The sequence below is a fragment of the Rhincodon typus genome, chromosome 10 (assembly GCF_021869965.1).
Source record: "Rhincodon typus isolate 14 chromosome 10, sRhiTyp1.1, whole genome shotgun sequence".
Taxonomy (NCBI): domain Eukaryota; kingdom Metazoa; phylum Chordata; class Chondrichthyes; order Orectolobiformes; family Rhincodontidae; genus Rhincodon; species Rhincodon typus.
Genome location: NC_063341.1, coordinates 814874 through 834153, shown reverse-complemented (window position 1 = coordinate 834153; position 19280 = coordinate 814874). Strand labels below are relative to the sequence as shown.

Genomic DNA, 19280 nt, shown 5'->3' with positions numbered 1-19280 from the left:
AACAGTCTTGAGTATCTGGCATTATGTTTAATTGCGACTGTGCAGAAGAGTGAGATTTAAAAAACACACAGGTTTCTCCTGTATTCGATTGATTCATATGCAATTTAATCAAAACTATTTTTGTAGAAATGGCTTTTTATAAGCTGAGCTACAACTCCACTAATGTAACAGTTAATCCTATCCTTCAAAAATATTCACTTTGTCCAAATATTTACTTTGTCATAATAGTCAGTATCGATCTGAAGAAAATAGAAAAGATATTTTACAAATAACATCTAAACACAGAATACAATGCCTCAATATCAATACATGCTTCTGGGAATGCAGAGTGCCAACTGTAGACACCTGACAGGGCACGTGAATCAGGGAATGGATCTGTATCTGCCAGTTCTCACTCGAACGGTGTACCAACTGAGAGGGCGCGTTACAGACCAGCATGTACCAACTGAGAGGGCGTGTTACAGACCAGCACGTACCAACTGAGAGAGTGTCCATTACAGACTGGCGCGTACCATAAGACAGTAAGACGTAGGGGTAGGAGCAGATGCCTGATATGTCTGCTTGACACCATACATTGACAGAGGCAACACACGTTATTTGGTTATTATTGAATGTAACTGTCGGAAACACTTTGTAAAAAGAAATTCGATTATTCACACAGCCATTCCAAAATAATTCAAATAAAAACATTCTCCCTTCATTGGATCTGACCATCCAAATCAGGTACTTTATAAATATCAAACAGTATGACAGGTCTAAAGCTGAGAAGCACAATATCGGAGAGGTTTCTAGCTTGTCAGTAAGTTTACTGTGATTCAGTGCAATATTCAAGTGAACAGTTACAAGCCCAGTGAATGGTCAATTTGAGAAGCTGCCTGGTTCTGCAAGTACATGGATTGTCTTTGCAAGCCAATGCTTAAAAGCTAAGGCACATTCCTTAGAAAGGAGTGGTCCAATCACAAACATTGTCAAAACTGTGCCTCCCCTGCCTTCAGCACTGGCACTGTGACATACCACAGTGACATTTCATACTTTACAGCAATTGTATTATACAATCCAGTCACACTGCAGTCATGGTATCCAGTGTGGATGAATTGTATATACTGTCCATGCTGTATACTCGACCACTGTACTCTAATTATACCATATTATACAATACAGACACATCGAGTCACTGTAACCAGTCACATTTCCATACACGTACTGGTCACAGTACATACAACACGACAACAGACATCATGTAAAGTTGTACAAACTGCAGTCAGAGTATGACTGACTTCCCGGTGTAATTACAAACAGTGTACATTGACACAAAACCACCTGTCTTTAAATTGATAGCAGAGGACTAACCACAGCAGATAGACGCGAGGTGAAGGGCTGGGTTGAGACAGGGACAGCAGAGAGTTTGAGAATGGGACCGTTCTGGGATCCAGTGCAGTTGTGGTGACGGGTGGGAGCCTGGATGCTTGTGCAAAGTGACCCACTTACTCCAAGAGTCAGATAATAACCAGTGCTCAGGCTGTAAGATCGCAAAGTCAATGAGCAGTCTCATCCCTCAGGCAATCAGCGCAGCAAAAGGTCGAAATTCGGAAACGTGTCCACGCTGTCAGCTGCCAAGTCTCCACACAGTACAGTAATGCCCGCTCTTTGTTGTTCTGAAGTGCTACTTTGGATTGAGGGGTAAGCTGGAAGGAGACTGAGTGGCAGCATGGAATGTTACACTGGCACGGAGAGACTGTCCATCATGATGGGCTGCGGCTGCCTTTGGATCCAGAGGTCGTCGGGGTTCTTCTTCCTGACTGTGTCTTTTTGCCGTCGACAGCACTTGCAGGGAGTGTGCCGCCCACTACAGCAGCCGTAGCAGCAGAGACACAGGACAAGCAACAGCAGCAGGATGGGCAGAATCAGCAGAACCACCAGGCAGATCGAGTTGTACAGCCCCTCATTGTGCTTGGCCAAGATCAACTCCCACATCGACTGAAAGAACGTGCGCACAGTCTCCAACATTGTTACACTGGCTTGCTCTGTCAGTCGTACAGAGAGAATACTCACACACTCTCACACAGTGTACGGGCAGAGTGATTACTCACACAAGGGACAGGCGGAGTGAATGTTCACACAGTGTACAGGTGAATACTCAGTATTTACAAGCTGGATTACAAGCAGGGAGGCTGCTCACACACAGAATACAGGCACAGTGAGTGGGTTAGCCGATTGAACCGCTGGGCTGTAGCGAGGTCTTCAAAAGTTTCTATTTCACCTTGCTCTCTGTACCACGTGGACCCTGAGAGAAGGAAACAGAAAACGTTTAGAGAACAAGATTGAAATGGTCAGCGCTCACTCCTGACCCCAACCTCCACACCCAAAGAATTGCAGAAACCCCCCTCCCCACGTCCCCAGTCCTACACACCTCGCCTCCCCACGTCCTCCGGTCCCACACATCCCCACCCACCCCAGGTCCCACACTCCGCTCCCCATGACTCCCACGTCCCACATCACCCCCGTCCCCATGCTGCCCAGTCTCTCAGATCCATCTTCCTCAAATCCATTAATTATAATTTTCACCCAAGCCGATGCAAATTAAACAATCACAAAGCTGAACAGTGAGGGATAATGGTTCAAATCTTTCACTTTGGATGGGAAGTCCTATTTTCAATCCTGATCAAACAAAGACAAAACGTGCTTAGCTTCCTGCAAATCTCTGGGTGATCTTCTGACACCTGACTCTTCTGATAACCGATTCACGGGGGCATCCACAGGGGGCACAATGGAGAGGGTCTGCATAGATACTACATCCTTTTTTATTGACTGCACTAGCTGCCGTATTCAATTTTTAAAGGAGGTTAAATACCCCAAAGCTTCTTTGAAAAGCTGACGTGAATTATTCAGATTAGAATTAGTAGCAGTGTGGAAAAAGGTAGGTTGATTAGAATGAGCATGGATTTCTGAAGGGGAAACTGTGTCTAAATAACTTGGATTTTCAGAAGGTATTGATACAGTACCACACAGCAAACTTAAGGAAAGCTATAGGTCATGGTATAAAAGGAACTGCAGCAATGTGGATACAAAATTGTCAGAATGATAAGAAACAAAGAGTAATGGTCAGTGGATATTTTTCAGGCTAGGAGATGATTTATAGTGGACTTCCCCAGGGGTCAGCATTGGGATCCTTGCTTTTCCCAATATATATTAATGTTCTAGATCTTGCTGTGCAGGGGACAAATTCAAAGTTTGTAGATGGCAGTAACTTTGGAAGGATTGTAAACTGTGAGAAAAACACAGTGTGGAACTCCAGAGGACATTGACAAGTTGGTCAAGGTTCAATGCAGAGATGCAAGAGGCTCTTTGTTCAAAAGAACACTGAAAGATGATAGAAAATAGGGGGTACTATTCAAATGGAGGAGAAAGAGCAGAGAGACCTGGGTATACATGTGCACAGGACACGTGGAGAGAGTAGTTAATAAAACAGACAGTGTCCTCAGCTTGATGTACAAGAGCAAGGAGTTGATGTTGAACTTCTACAAGACACCTGCTAGTCCTCAGCTAGAGTACTGTGTACAGTTGGGGTGACACATTATAGGAAGGACTTGAATGTACTGAAAAGACTGCAGAAGGAATTGGGAAGTCATGTTTAGGTTGTACAGGATATTGGTGAGGCCTCTCCTGGAGTATTGTGTCCAGTTCTGGTTGCCCTATTATAGGAAAGATATTAAGCTGGAGAGGGTTTAGAAGAGATTTACCAGGTTATTGGAAGGCCTGAGTTGTAAAGAAAGGCTGGATAGGTTGGGATTTGTTCACTGGAGCATAGGAGGTTTGAGATGACCTTATAGAGGTTTATAAAATCATGAGGGGTATAGATAGGGAAAAGACACCTACCATTAACCTAGGATGGGGACTTCAAGACTAAAGGGTATATTTATAAGGTGAGAGGAGAGACTTTTTAAAACAAAAACATGAGGGGCAAATTATTTTTTATTTTACACAGAGGGTGGCTCCTGTGTGGGAGGAACTTCCTGAGGAAGTGGTGGATTGCAGGCACAGTTACAACATTTAAAAGACACTTGGGTAAGTACATGAATAGGAAATGTTTGGAGGGGTATGGGCCAGGAGCAGGCAGGTGGGACTAGTTTAGTTTGGAATAAAAACCAAAAGAACTGCAGATGCTGTAAAGCAGAAACAAAAACAGAAGTTGCTGGAAAAACTCGGTAGGTCTGGAAGCGTCTGTGGAGAGAAATCAGAGTTAATGTTTCCGGTTGAGTGACCCGTTCTGAGGCAGGGTCACCAGACCTGAAACATTAACTCTGATTTCTCTCCACAGATGCTGCCAGACCTGCTGAGCTTTTCCAGTAACTTCTGTTTTTGTTTCTAGTTTAGTTTGGGGTTATGTTCAGCATGGACTGGTTGGACTAAAGGGTCCGTTTCCATACTCTATGGCTCTAAGTGATTTACAAGAACGGTTCCAGGAATGAGAAACTTCAGCGATGAGGATAGATTGGAGAAGTTGAGACTTGTTCTTCCTGAGAGGAGACAGCTGAGGGGAAATTTGACAGAAGTTTTCAAAATCATGAGTGGACTGGTTAGATAGGGAGAAGCTGTTCTCACTCAGAAAGGGAACAGAGGGGGCATAGATTTAAAGAAATGCACAAAAGAAGCAAGGGTAATGTGAAAAAAAAAGTACTTTCCACTCAGCAAGATGTTGGAGTATGGTATGAGTTCAGATAGAGGGTCACTGGACCCAAAACGATAACTCTGCTTTCTCTCCACAGATGCTGCCAGACGTGCTGAGTTTCTCCAGCTATTTCTGATTTCCAGCAGGTCTTGGTTATTTTTTGCTAATGGAATACAATGCCTGGAAGTGTGGTGGAGGCAGATTCAAGTGAGGAATTTAAGAGGGGCATTGGATGGTTATTTGGATAGTAATGGTGTATACAGGGATATTATGAAGAAAGGGCAGGAGATTGGCACATGGCAATGATGCATGTTTGAAGAGCTGGTGCAAGTACAATGGACTGAATGTCTTCCTTCCGTGCTGTAATAATTCTGTGATTCTGAGAAACAGTAAGTGGACAAGGTGATAGCTGGGTGAGTCCAGAGCAGGGCAAAGGTTAGGTCTGGGCAGATCAGATCAGAGAAGAGTTGGGTTATGGGATTGAGTTGGGGGTGGTGGTTCAACATGAATGATTGGGAGTGCCAGTTGTATCATTACACAGTCTACTATTTCCCCAGTTATTATCCAGGCAAGCTCATTAGAAATGTCCATTGGTTCATTAGAAATCTTTCAAAGGTCCCAGGGAGCAGGGAAAACGTCTGAAGTTCATAATTCCATGGGATTCTAACATTTGTTTTTAAATTTGTTCATGGATGAGGGTGTCACAATTTAACCCCCCCATCCCTAATTGCCCAGAGGGGAGTTAAAAGTTGACTACATCATTGTGGGTCTGGAGTTACATATAGGTCAGACTGGGTAAAGATGGCTAAAGGGAAGATCGATTTTTAAAGATGACAATTGACCATTGGTATCCATTAGGATGGACTTTTATTCTAAATTTTCTTTGGATGTGGTGATGTGGTGGGTTTTGAACCATGGGTACATTGACAAACACAGAGCATGTTGGAGGAACTCAGCAGGATTGGCAGTTAATGTTTGAGTCTGGCACTGAAGTCCCAAAGAAGAGTCATATCAGATTCAAATAGTTAACTCTTGTTTCTCTCTCCACAGATGCTGCCAGATCTGTCGAGTTTTTCCAGTACTAAATCGGTGTTTGTTTCAGATTTCCAGCACCCAAAGTATTTTTCCTTTCCCTAGAACAGTGGCCTGAAGATTTACATTGTTAGTTCAGTGACATTATCACTACACCACTGTCTTCTCCTATTGGGAAGATCTGGAGCAATATAAAATATCAGGAAAGTGTATATAGAAATGCAAAGAATTATGTAAATCCACGGTGGTGTGAATGATAGCGAGAATAGCAAAGAAAGACAGGCCTGCAAAAAGGAAACTACAAAATCATTTTTAGCAATATCATGATTAACACAGATTGGTGGAATACTTTGTCAGGCTTCACAGCGGAGAAAAATGATAATGAAACTGACATTGCTGGGAAATCAGTCATGAATCGAAGACTGGAATTCACCAAAATTAATGCAAATCAGTAAAACAATATCAGATGAATAATACCTTAAGACTGAGAAACTCCAAGGATTTGATCAATTCCAACCCAGGGATTTGAAGGAAGTGAGGAAACCAGACATTTTAACCACGGCCTTTTAAACATTCTGGATTCAGGAATACTCCCATTAGATTGGAAAACTGCTGATGGAATTCCAATAATTAAGGAAGGTGTGAGAGAAATTACAAACGTATTAGTCGACCATCTCCTAGAACATAGAACAGTACAGGCCCTTTGGCCCACGATGTTGTGCTGACCTATTATCCTACTCTAAGATCAAACTACCCTGCATACCTTACATTTTACTATCATGTGGCGTATCTATACTTAAAAATGTAGTAAGTGGGCACTTAAAGACATTTCAGCTAATCTGACAGAATCCACATTGATTTATAAAGGTGAAGAGATCTGTTAAGGATGTGAGGGACCCTGAGTGTGTTCAGGGGAGATTTATCAGAATGGGTCCAGAGTTGAGGGATTTTAGTGACAAGATTCGGTTGGAGAAACCGGAGTTGTTCTCCATGGATCAAAGAGTGGTAATGACCTGGAACTCTCTGCCCACGAGAGTTGGAGTTGAATTCAATGAATGATTTCAAAAGGAAATTAGATGGACTCTTGAGGGAAATAATCTTGCAGAGTAACGGGAAAGAGAGTGGGGGAATGGGACTGACTGGATTGCTCCACAGGAGGCCAGCATGGGTGAGTGGACTTTTTCTGTGCCATAAATGATTAGGATACAGAAGAATCTGAGGTAAGTTATGTGGACTTTCAGAAGGCACTCTAGGAAGTTTGACATAAAACAAAGGCTGTTGGCTAAAACTAAAGCTGATTGAATGAATGGATAACTATTGACAAAGTTAGGAGGTTGGTTAGGTGATTGAGTACAATCCCGTTATCCCTGTACTCTATCAGGAAGCATATAATGAATGTCAGTGCACAAAGTTTAAATGCTTCACTATATTTAACGTTTTATTGATTTTAATAATACAACAGAGATCCACCTATAAAAACACTGTCAAATTCCTCAACCCCAACACATCAACAGACTACATTATTGGACCAAACTATTCAACATGGCGAGTATGATGCCACCAATTGAGGACACAGGAGTGAACGGTTCCTGCAAACTGTGATATCCCAGAGAGAGTTGGTGTTTGCCACAACCAGATGGCTAAAATGGTGCATCTATGGAACGAGCTGCCAGAGGAAACTGTTGTACAATTGCAACATTTAGAAGGCATCTGGATTGGTACACGAACAGAAAAGGTTTGGAGGGACATGGGCCAAATGCTGGCAAATCAGACTAGATTAGTTTAGGGTATCTGGTCACCACGAACCGAGCGTATCTCCCGCATTTCCCGCAACTCATCCCTCACACCCCGTCCCTGCAATAACAACCAAAAAAGAATCCCCCTCGTCCTCACGTACCACCCCACCAACCTCCGGATCCAACGCATCATCCTCCGACACTTCCGCCATCTGCAATCTGACCCCACCACCGAAGACAATTTTCCCTCCCCACCCTTATCTGCTTTCTGGAGGGACCACTCTCTCTGTGACTCCCTTGTCCGTTCCACACTCCCCTCCAGCCCCACCACACCGGCACTTTTCCCTGCAACCGCAGGAAGTGCTGCACCTGCCCCCACACCTCCTCCCTCACCCCCATCCCAGGCCCCAAGAAGACTTTCCACATCAAGCAGATGTTCACCTGCACATCTGCTAATGTGGTATACTGCATCCGCTGTACCCGTTGTGGCCTCCTCTACATCGGGGAAACCAAGCGGAGGCTTGGGGGCTGCTTTGCAGAACACCTATGCTCGGTTCGCAATAAACAACTGCACCTCCCAGTCGCGAACCATTTCAACTCCCCCTCCCATTCCTCAGATGACATGTCCATCCTGGGCCTCCTGCAGTGCCACAACGATGCCACCCAAAGATTGCAGGAACAGCAACTCATATTCTGCTTGGGAACCCTGCAGCCCAAGGGTATCAATGTGGATTTCACAAGCTTCAAAATCTCCCCTCCCCCTACCGCATCCCAAAACCAGCCCAGCTTGTCCCTGCCTCCCTAACCTGTTCTTCCTCCCATCTATCCCCTCCTCCCACCTCAAGCCGCACCCCTATTTCCTACCTACTAACCTTATCCCGCCCCCTTGACCTATCCGTCCTCCCTGGACTGACCTATCTCCTCCCTACCTACACTCACCTTTACTAGCTCCATCCCCGCCTCTTTGACCTGTCTGTTTCCTCGCCACCTATCTTCTCCTCTATCCATCTTCTATCCGCCTCCCCCTCTCTCCCTATTTATTTCAGAACCCCCTTCCCCTCCCCCATTTCTGATGAACGGTCTAGGCCCGAAATGTCAGCCTTACTGCTCCTATGATGCTGCTTGGCCTGCTGTGTTCATCCAGCTCTGCACCTTGTTGTCTCTCTTCTATAAACGAGGATTCAGTTCTCTGGAATACAAAAGGTTCCCAGTGAATTGATCAAGACTCTTAGGATTTTGAAAGGAAGGGAAGGTGTTTATCCTGATGGGGAGCACAGGACACAGTCCATTCAGGAGTGAAACTAAGCAACACCCTATCATAAAGGGTAATGGCAAGTCTGAAAATCTCACCCACAAAAAGTCTAAGCAATAATTTGAAAGCTGAACTTGCTCATAGTCTAGAGTATTACGAAATTTGGAAACCTGGCAACGAGGATACAGGTTAGCCATGATCTCACCAATTGGCAGAACACACTGAGGGACCGAATAATCTCCTTCTGTTCCTATTATCTTCCACCCCTCAACCCCACCTACTCCTTATATCCCTCGTCATAACTTCACTTCATATCCCACAACCCCAACTACCCTCCTTCCCCAATCCTCTTTCCCTCAAACCCACTCATCATATCCCTCATTCGACCTAAACCCCATATCGCTCTACCGCACTGACTCCTCATGTCCCTCAATTCCACCTGTCTCCCATATCCCAGGATCACACCTGTACTTCATATCCTTCAGCCTCGCCTACCCACCGCCCCCCGCGCCACCCTCAGCCTCGCCCACCACCCCCACACCACTCACCCTCACCTACCCATCTTGCACCCACAAAACATACAGAATTCGACTATTCACCCCTTGAGAGTGCTCCTAACTCAATTGGATCGTGGCTGACATATTTCCATTCCCACGATGCCAACTACCCCTGAAAACCCTTAATTCCCCAGCCTGAAAAGGATCTATTGCCCACTGTCTTTAAGTGATGCCACCTCCACTTTCCTGTGCGCAATTTGGAAGTCTCTGCCTCAATTTTCTGAGAGAGAACAGAAAATCTCCTCATCACAATCTTAATTTTCAAACAGTGGCTTCCAGTCCAAGAAGAAATATCCTTTCCCCATCCATCCTGTCAAGACCGTTCAAGATCTTATAGAGCTCAGTCAAATTTACTCTTCTAAACTCCAGTGAAAACAAGACCAGCCTGTTCAATGTCTCTTCTTAAGGAAATTTGTATACACAGCAACCTTTTTATTATTTGGCACCTATGGGATAAGGATTGTTCTGGCTGATCAAATATTCCAGTTGGACCAGAGGTATACACAATCAATGTAAAACCACACACTAACTAATAGAAACATAATGCGGTGGTATACACATCACTGTTATACTTTATTTGCAGTATTAGTCACTCAAATAATGCAACTGTGCCTCAAATAAAGCACAGGCAGACAGCCTCCTCACTCTCACTCTCAATTGATTACTCAGACACCATGGAGATCATGATAATACGGCAAAATTCTGCTATTTCAGGGATACAATTTTTGCAGGTTTATCAAGAATGCTGGTTCATAAGGCGGTGCCGGTTAAAAGAAAATATGCTGTAAATGTATATTTAAGGCTGAGATGGATAGGTTCTTGATTAGTGGGGGAAATCAAGGGTTACGGGGAAAGGGCAGGAAAATGGACGTAAGGATCAGCCACGACCCTATTGAATGACAGAGCAGGATCAATGGGCCAAACGGCCTTCTCCTGTTCCTATTTCTCACCGTCCACAAGACAATCCACTCATTCCATATATCAATTCAGTCAACCTCCTCTAAAATACTTCCAATTCATTGTCATCATTCCTTAACTAAGGAGACCTGAACAGAATTTGAGATGTGGTCTCACCAATGTCCTGTATAACTGCACAGAACATCCTTAATTTTATGTTCAATTCCTCTTGTAACAAAGGATAACATCCCACAAACCTTGAATTGTGCTGTACCTGTATACTAATTTATGACTTATACTCTCAAACTCTGCATCTCAGAGTACTGCAGTTGTTTTCTGCTTAATACTCTGCTTTTCAAATTTTTTCCTGGTGAATATACCACATTTGCTCACATTGAATTCAATCTGCCAGATATTTGCCTACTCACTCGACCTGTCTATATCTGTCTGCACCGTTCTCTTTTTTTTTCCACAGCATACTTTCTCCACCTATCTTTATATTGGCTATTTTTTGGTCCCATGCCTTCTCTCCCCTTGTCAAAGTCATTGACATAAATTATTAAAAGCTAAGGGCCCAAAGGAGACTCCAATGGGAAATAATGATCAACTTGTCACATCATGCTGACCAGAAAAATACCCATTTCTGCATACTCTGTTCCTGCCAACCAGCCAATCCTCTATCCATAACAGTATGTTATTCCTACACCATGAAACCTATGTTACACAATAGCTTCTATGTGACACCTAGGCATAGAGTCATACAACATAGAAACAGACCCTTTGGTCCAACTCGTCCAGGCCGACCAAGTTTCCCAAATTGAACTAGTCCCACTTAGAGTCATACAACACCGAATAGACCCTTTGATCTAACCTGTCCACACCGAGCACGTTCCCAAACTAAATGAGTCCCATCTGCTTGCATTTGGCTCATTTCCCTCCAAACCTTTCCTATTCATGAACTTAGCCATATGTCTTTTAAGCGTTGTAACCGGACCTGCATCCATCACTTCCTCCTGCAGTTTATTCCACACGCAAACTGCTGTCTGTGTAAAAATGCTGCCCAGGATGGCATCCCTGGCCAAGCACTCAGATCCTGTGCGGACCAACTGGTGGAAGTATTCATTGACGTCTTTAACCTCTCCCCGCTACAAGCCAAAGTCCCCAAGACGACCACCAGCATCCTTGTACTCAAGAAAATACACGCTGTGTGCCTTAATCACTACCACCCAATAGCTCTGACTTCAATTATCACGAAGTGCTGCGAGAGGCTGGTTATGGCCCACATCAACTCCAGTCTCCCAGCCTGCCTCGATCCCCTACAGTTTGCCTACTGACATGACAAGTCCACAGAGGATGCCATATCCCTAGCCCTGTACTCATCCCTGGAATATGTGGACAACAAGGACACCTACGTCAGACTCCTGTTCGTTGACTACAGCTCTGCCTTCAACACCATTATCCCCTCCAGGCTGATCTCAAAACTGCGTGACCTTAGTCTTTAGCTCTACTCTCTGCAACTAGATCCTCAGCTTTCTGACCCTTAGGCTGCAATCAGTGAGGTTAGGTAACTGTACCTCCTCCACAGTAACACTCAACACTGGAACCCAAGGGTACATCCTCAACCTCCCTGTACACCTACGACCATGTGGCCAAATTCCAAACAAACACCATCTACACCTTCACTGATGACATCACTGTAGTGGGACAGATATTTAACAACTACGAGTCAAAATTCAGAAGGGAAATTGAGGCTTGGTGATGTGGTGCAATGAAAACAATCTGTCTCCCAACATCAGCCAATCTAAATAACTGATCATTGACTTCAGAAAGAAAGGAGGAGAACACACCCCCATCTACAGCAATGAAACTGAGGTTGAGAGAGTGAACAGCATCAAGTTCCTCGGAGTGACAATAACCGACAACCTGTCCTGCACTTCCCATGTAAATGCGACAATCAAGAAGGCACAACAATGCCTCTTCTTCCTCAGGTGGCTCAGGAAATTTGGCATGTCCATAAGGTCCCTCACCAACTCCGACAGATGCACTATTGAAAGCATACTGTCTAGGTGCATAATGGCCTGGTACAGCAACTGCTCTGCCCAGGGCCATAAGAGATTATACAAGGTGGTGTGCACAGCCCAGACCATCAGGGAAGCCAACCTTCCATCCACGGACTCTATTTACATGGCTCGCTGCCGCAGAAAGGCTGCCAACATCATCAAAGACCCATCGCACCCTGAAATGATCTCCTACAACCTCTTCCGTCAGGCAGAAGATACAGAAGCTTGAATGCACGCACCAGCATTTTCAGGAACAGCTTCTTTCCGGTTGTTATCATACTGTCGAATGAACTCTAGCCTCAAATAATGTAACCTGTATGCCTCTACATCTTTTTGATCTGTACATCCTTTCCTTGCTGTGATCTGCCTGTACCGCTCGTAAAAAAAGATTTTCACTGTATTTCAGTACACATGATAAGAAAATCAAAAAACCCATTGATCTTTCTAAAACCTTTCTCTTTCACCTTAAAAATATGGCGCTTAGTTTTGAACTCCTCCACCCTAGGGAAAAGACCCTCGTCATTCACCTTATGATTTTATAAACCTCAATAAGGTCATCCCTCAACCTTCTATGCTCCAGAGAAAAAGGTCCTGGCCTTTCCAGTCTGTTTTTATTTCTCAAACCCTCTATTCCCGGAAACATCCTGGTAAATCTTTTCTGAACCTTCTCTAGTTTAATAAAATTCTTTCTATAAACAGGGCAGCCAGCGCTGCACAGTCAACTTTTCCTCCTTCTCCAGTAGGAACATTTACAAACTGATAAAGAAAATTTTCTTGAAAACATTTAACGATTTCTTCATGATCCTAACCTTTAACTCTGTGGCAGTCCCAGTCAATGTTTGGAAAATTAAAATACCTACCAATATAACCTTATTATTAACATATATTTGAGATCTCTCTACATATTTGGTTCTTAATTTCTCTCTGACTATTGAGGGGCCTACGGCACAATCCCATCAAGTTGTCAAACACTATCTGGAAATCTAAGTCCACTATGTCAAAATGTCCCCCCTTATGTCCAACACACGGTGCTCTTTCAGAGACATTCTAAAGTTTGGTGAAATGTGATTTCCATTTCACAAACCTGCTTACCTTCAGCTTTTCTGTGTGTCCCACAAGAACTGAATTGTAACACCTTCCCTGTGACAGAAGTCAAGCTAGGTGACCTAGAGTTTCACCCATAACCTTCACCCCTGCCTCCCCCACCCCACTCATGCCCCTCGAACCACCCCTCGAACCACCCCTCGCCCGCCCCCGACGCCCGCCTTCCCCCCTCCTCGCCCGCCCACGACCCTCCACCCCGACCGCCCCCTCCTCTCCCCACCCCGACCGCCCCCTCCTCACCCTCCCCTCAACCCCCGCCTTCCTCCCCACCTCACGTGCCTCCACCCCTGCCTTCCCCCCCTCACATCCCTCAACCCCACCTTCCTCCCTCACGTCCCTCCACCTCACCCGACCTGCCTTCTCACTCACATTGAGACAGACACACCGGCTGTAGCAGGAGCAGACAGCAGCGAATCATTTCTCCACGCCTCACCCCTCTCCATTCCCTCCCCCAAAAAAGAGTGAACGCAGCCAGGCGTTAGGTGATGAAATGTCTGAGTTCCTTCACAAGCTGCAGTTAAAGTACAGGGAGTGTTGTGTCATCCGCCAATCCGCCCTTTCCCGGATCAAGCCTGGACCCACCTGAGGAAGGCCGCAGTCTGGAACATGTCAAAGCCCAGCACAAGACAGTTTGGTGACTGAACACACACACACACACACAGACAGACAGACACAGACTCACCTCAGCATGTGTGTGAAGCAGCCCGGAGACACGTTTGAAAGCACTGCCTCGCTACTTGCTCAGTCCCTCTGACTCTCTCAGGTAGTGTCATTGAACGCTGTCTGTGGGAGGGAGTCTCTCTCCCGTTCCGACTGCTCCCTCGCTGAGTGTCAGAGCTCCCACTGTGGTAAGTTTGATGCTTTCACAACTGACGTCAAAGACCTTACAGTGACTAAAACTTCCTGTTTATTTAACCAATTACACGTTAAAGTCAAGCTCGTTGCAACTAAAAAAAAATTCGTTCAACTTCCTGGGACCAGTGAGAAAGTCACTCTCATTTCGCTTGCAACTTCTGACATGAAGGACTATTTTTAGCCAGCCTGTGCTAACTTTAGACTCCAAGTGGCTTGGCTTAAACTCACAACACACTCCCAAGAGGCACTGAGTATTTTGAAGGCAAGCCAGAACGTTGGCAGAGCTGAGATGACTGCAGTGTAATGGAATTTAGCTCCTGGCTGTATACGACTGTGGATCTGTGTGGAACTGTGAAGTTCTGGTTCAGTTAAAATGCAGGCGCGTTCCTGTCTAGGACCAGCAGCCAAGTGACTTGAACAATCCCCCTCTCACACAGCCTGGTGACTGTGAGCGAATGGGTGGGTGGGTAGGAGTAGGTGTGCAGAAGGGAGGAGCAATGTGCATGCTGAACACACCCGGAAGAGAAGAGAGGGATTGAGCAAGATCAGGAGAGACTGGAGGCAGAGAAAGAGAGAGACGAAAGAGGGAGGGAGAGAAAGACAAACAGCAGGAACCTGGAAGGGAGGGAAATCGAGAGAGAAAGAGACAGCAGGGAACAGTGAGAGAGAGAGGCATCAGAGACACCAGGGACAGGGAGACTGCAGAGAGGAGAGATAAAGAGAGACAGGAAGAAGACATATATCAAGACATCAGAGATGGGGGCGTGAGAGAGAGAGAGCGCTGAAGAGAGACAGAAAGAGAAGAGAGATATAGAGACAGCAGAGATGAGAGATAGAGCTGAGCCAACGGCAAAAAAAATCAGCAGAGAAGTGGGAGAGAGAGATCAAGAGAGACAGACAGTTATAGAAACAGCAGGGATGAGGGACAGAGAGATGGCTGACGCAGGGGCAAGAGAGAAAGCAGAGACGAGGGACAGACATTGCAGAGATGAAGCTGGGTGGGAAGGTGAGCTGGAAGGAGGATGCAGAGATGCTTCATTGTGATTTGGACAGGCTGAATGAATGGGAGAATGCATGTCATCTATAAGAGATTGTGAACAGAACGGATGTGGGCTAACAGCGGTGCACATTTATAAAGAAAGAAGCCTCAGATCCCAGGCAGCTCATCGCGCTTTTCCTATTGTCTCCACCTGCTTTAGGGCTTTCTACTGATGGGAAAACACCAATCTGCCCACAGCAGCTCCCGGAACAGACTTTGGGACCTTCTGGTAGATTGAGAATATCCTGCTTCATCGCTGGCAATGCTGATGAACTGCCTGTATGTCCATCGGGCATCGGAAAGGCAGGGTCATTGGGGAAGCACTGGTGTTGCGGAAATGTGACTGGACTAGTAATCCAGAATGCCAGCATGTTATTCTGAGGACATGGGTTCAAATCCCAGCAAATCAATGATGAAACTTGAAACTGATTAAAAATCTGGAATTGAAAGCTAGCCTAATGGTGACTGGTTGTCATAAAAACTCATTTGATTCACTAATCCTTTTCGGGAAGGAAACCTGCTGGCCTACATGTGACTCCTGACTCACAGCAATGTGGTTCATTCTAGGGATGGACAATAAATGTTGGCTTAGCCATTGACACCCACATCTCATTACTGAAACTATGTTTTTCAAAAAAAAAAACAACCTCGAGTGCAAAGGGTTAAATGTTCACTCAATGTGCAGGATCCCTTCAAGATCAATTTATGGCAAAATCCAAGCTCATTTCCCCTCAGGATCTGTCAGCTTTCTTTGTCTCTCTTTCTCCATCTGTCCTGGAACTCCTTTATCTTAATCATTTCAGTCTGTCTACTACTGTTTTTTTTCTATCTGTCTCCCCTTCTCTCTCTTTCCCTAGTCTTTCTTCTTGTAGCTCTCGCTCTCTCTCTCTAACTCTCCCCATCTCTCTCTCTGTCTCTCCCTGTCTGTCTCTCTCTCTAACTATATATGTACATATTATCTCCCTGTCTCTCTCTGTTTATCTCCCTCTCTGTTTCTCTACATGTCTTTCTCTCTTTCTGTATATCTGTTTTTGACTGTCTCCCTCTCTCTTCTCTGCCTCTTTCTCTCTCTGTCTTTCTCATTCTGTCTCTTTCTCTCTAGTCTTTCTCTATCTCTCTCTGTCCTGTCTTTCTGTTTCTTTCTCTCTCTCGCTCTCTGTTTCTCTCTCTCAAATGAAAAGTTGGTTTCTCACATTCCTTGCACCGACCGACAGTCAAAACACAGTGTGTTTGCTTCAGATTCTTGCTATTTCCCCAAATCAGGTAGTAAGCTGTGATTGGAGGCTGATTGATCGGTAAGAGATCGGTCTGGTTTAACTACTCTCCAGGAAGGTTTGTTTTGGCGAACATCTGCAGCAACTCAGGGTCAAGGAATGTACTGAATAAATTCTACAAATATGGAAAAGAATAGTGTGTATCTCAGTTCACAGTCCTCTGTCTCTCAAACCTCGAGTTTGTCAGATGCAAGCAGACCGCTGACAAAACATTGGCTGACCACTGTTACAATACAGGCTGACAAGATACAGGTTAACCACTGATACAACACAGGCAGCGATGTAGGCTGACCATTGACAAGATACAGGCTGAACACTGACAGAATATGGACCCTGACAACACACCCACAACCTGAGTCTCTCTGTCAGATTACAGGCTTACAACCCAAACCCACAGCCTGAATCTGCCTGACAAGATACAAGCATATATTCTCTATCACACTCACTCTCCCTCGCAATCACTCATGCTCTCTCTCTCATCCACACATTTTTTTATCTCTCACACTCTCTCTTTCTCAGTCACTCATGCACTGTCTCACACAAACATTCTTTAGCTCACACTCTGACGTTCTTACTCTCTCACACACACAGTTGCAGAAATTCACTCTGTCACACACTCTGTCCCACACACTTACATTCACTCTCACACACACTCTTTCACACTTCCATACAATTCACACACATTCTGTCATATAAACAAATTCCCTCTCTCACACACTCCTCTTTCATACTCACTTGCCCCCTGCCCACCCAATCATTGATATACAATGGCTCTCTCAAAATCTGTCCCTCTGATTAAATGGTCTCCATCACACTCACACATTTTAACCTCACATACTTACACACACTCCCTCTCTCTCTGACAAACACATTCCTTCTCCCTCACATTTAGTCTCTTTCACACATGCTTCCTTACTCATCCTGCCTCGGGCACATGCACTGTCATATGTTCTGATAGTGCAGCACTCCCTCAGTACTGACCCTCCGACAGTGCAGCACTCCCTCAGCACTCCCACAGTACTGACCCGCCAACAATGTATAGCACTTCCTTCAGACTAAACCTAGCTTTGAGAGTTTCAGAGTTGAAGAGAGATTGGACAGACTGCGGTTATCTTTCTTTGAGCAGAAGAGATTGAGAGGGGTCAAGACTGAGATGTACAAAGTTATTAGGGTCACAGATAGGGTAGACAGGAAGAAATTTTTCCCTTTGATTACAATGACAATGTCCATGTCCCTTAATGTATTGAGGACCCCTGTCCCCTCAGTCCTAATCTGTCTCAGTGTTGTTTGTATCTCTGTCCCACTGACCATGACCCCCTGAGCAGATTTCAGAAACAGTTCAGAGCTCAAAACCTTCATCAATCACTCCACCACACATTCCCATCCGTGATTCCCTGTTTCCTGAATCTGTGTCTTCACATGGAGAAGGACCTGTTCAATCTGCACTGTACACTCACCTTTAGTGAGTTAACCTCTGGTGTTGTGCACCCCCAACTGCACATAATCCCCCAGCTGAGCTCCTACAGCCCCACAAACCCCCAGGGCCGTGTCACTGCTCCCATCCACACGGTTCAGTCACTCATCCCACCCTGGGATTCAGTCACCATTCCCCTACCCCTCAGGGTTCAGTCACACTCCATCCCCCGCAACCAGGTTCAATTACTGTCCCCTTCTTCCTGTGTCCAATTATCTCATTACTGACCACTTTCTCCTCAAATCATCATTTCTTTCAAAAAAAACCTTCCCTTCATGGCAATATTTGCCCAGCACTCAATGCCAGTCAATGGATTGTCACCTCCCAAATCTGTGCCTGCCGCCCTCATGTCACATCACATTAGATGTATTGACTGCAATGTGGTCAGCAATGGACCTCATAGAGTATGAGTCCCCTGCTTGGGGCTGTTAAACTGGTCCAAATGGAGCCCAGGCTGACAGGTATAAACAGGAGTGTCAGACATCCTGTTAGCTCTGAGAGCTGGCTCTGAGGGAGCTGGATCAGTGTCAAGGACTCTCCATGTAGAAATAAAGGGTGACTTGGTGACGGGATACCAGCCTCTGTGGAGTTATTTCAATAGACCTCTCTCCAGTGTGTCTCTCCCTCAACCCCTCCATCCTTACCCCTCCTTTAGGCCATCCTCACCTTTTCTCTGTTTAAATCTGAGTATTGTTTCAATCGTTTCTCCACAGCTTCCTGGTGTCAGTACTTGTCTGATTTACCTTACACCAATCTCTTCAGATGACTTCTTTTTGTGCTATCTGCCAAGAAACACAGGTTAATGTTGCTGCTGCTGCTGCTGAGCTCACAGTTTCGTCCTGTTTCTAAAATCCCTGCACAGCTCCATCCCCTCCCTATCTCCGGAATCTCCTCCAGTCCCACAGGCTTCAGGATTTCTCCCCCTTTCACTCCAGCCTCTTGAGCCTGCCCTGTGTAACCCTTTCTACAGGTTGCTCACTCACAGCCTCCTTGGCACCTTCTTCTGTCATTCCCTCCCTACCCCTCTCCCCCTCTTTACCTCAATGGCCTCCTTTAAGATGCTCCAACCGGTTTCAACAAGCTTATGCTCATTGCTTTGATGGTGCCAAACTTAAATGATGCTCCTGTGAGGCCCTTTGGGACGTTATACTGGAAAGATACTACACGAAAGCAAGTTGCCTCACTCTTTGTTAATTTTTTTAGATATGGATCCTTAAAGATATTTCTCACTGTTCCTGGCCTCAACAACTGTCTGGAAACAATTTAAAACATTTCCCTCATTTGATTTGTGATTGTTGTAAATATCTAGTTAGGAGCATAGTGATCAGTGG

At 45.2% G+C, this 19280-nt stretch overlaps 1 long non-coding RNA gene across 1 annotated transcript; it reads right to left on the bottom strand.

Annotated features, from left to right (window-relative positions):
• Window positions 1–83: 83 nt before the first annotated feature.
• On the bottom strand, window positions 84–14745 carry LOC125484263. The gene is made up of 2 exons (XR_007263102.1): window positions 13990–14745; window positions 84–2284 (listed from the first exon to the last, which is right to left on the bottom strand). It is a non-coding gene; the product is annotated as an uncharacterized LOC125484263 (long non-coding RNA).
• Between the last annotated feature and the right edge of the window lie 4535 nt (window positions 14746–19280).